Here is a 1279-nt window from a genome sequence, read left to right on the forward strand (position 1 = left end):
AGACAGAAGGAAGGTGAATCCCTCTATGAAGCTTGGGAAAGATACAAACAATTAATCAGAAAATGTCCATCTGGCATGCTTTCTAAATGGAGCATCATAGGTATCTTCTATGATGGTCTGTCTGAACTGTCCAAGATGTCATTGGACAGCTCTGCTGGAGGATCTCTTCATCTGAAGAAGACGCCTGCAGAAGCTCAAGAACTTATTGAAATGGTTGCAAATAACCAATTCATGTACACTTCTGAAAGGAATCCTGTGAACAATGGGATGAATCAGAAGAAAGGGGTTCTTGAGATTGATACTCTAAATGCCATACTGGCTCAGAACAAAATATTGACTCAGCAAGTCAATATGATTTCTCAAAGTCTGTCTGGAATGCAAGCTGCACCAGGTAGTACTAAGGATGCTTCATCTGAAGAAGAAGCTTATGATCCTGAGAACCCTTCAATGGAAGGGGTGAATTACATAGGAGAACCCTATGGAAACACCTATAATCCTTCATGGAGAAATCACCCAAATCTCTCATGGAAGGATCAACAGAGACCTCAACAGGGTTTCAACAACAATAATGGTGGAAGAAACAGGTTTAGCAATGGTAAGCCTTTTTCATCATCTTCTCAGCAACAGACAGAGAATTCTAAGCAGAGCCACTCTGACTTAGCAACGATGGTCTCTGATCTAATCAAAACCACTCAAAGTTTCATGACTGAAACAAGGTCCTCCATTAGAAATTTGGAGGCACAAGTGGGTCAGCTGAGTAAGGAAGTTACTGAACTCCCTCCTAGCACTTTCCCAAGCAATACAAAAGAGAATCCAAAAAAAGAGTGTAAGGCCATCAACATGGCCGAATTTGGAGAGGGGGAAGAGGCAGTGATCGCCACTGAGGAAGACCTCAATGGACGTCCACTGGCCTCCAATGAGTTCCCTAATGAAGAACCATGGGAATCTGAGGCTCACACTGAGACCATAGAGATTTCATTGGATTTACTTCTGCCATTCATGAGCTCTGATGAGTATTCTTCCTCTGAAGAGGACGAAGATGTTACTAAAGAGCAAGTTACTAAGTACCTTGGAGCAATCATGAAGCTAAATGACAAGTTATTTGGTAATGAGACTTGGGAGGATGTACCCCCTTTGCTCACCAAAGAACTGGATGACTTGACTAGGCAGAGATTACCTCAAAAGAGACAGGACCCTAGGAAGTTCCCAATACCTTGTACAGTAGGCACCATGACCTTCAAGAAGGCTCTGTGTGACCTAGGGTCAAGCATAAACCTCA

The sequence above is a fragment of the Arachis duranensis genome, chromosome 1 (genome assembly GCF_000817695.3).
Source record: "Arachis duranensis cultivar V14167 chromosome 1, aradu.V14167.gnm2.J7QH, whole genome shotgun sequence".
Taxonomy (NCBI): Eukaryota; Viridiplantae; Streptophyta; class Magnoliopsida; order Fabales; family Fabaceae; genus Arachis; species Arachis duranensis.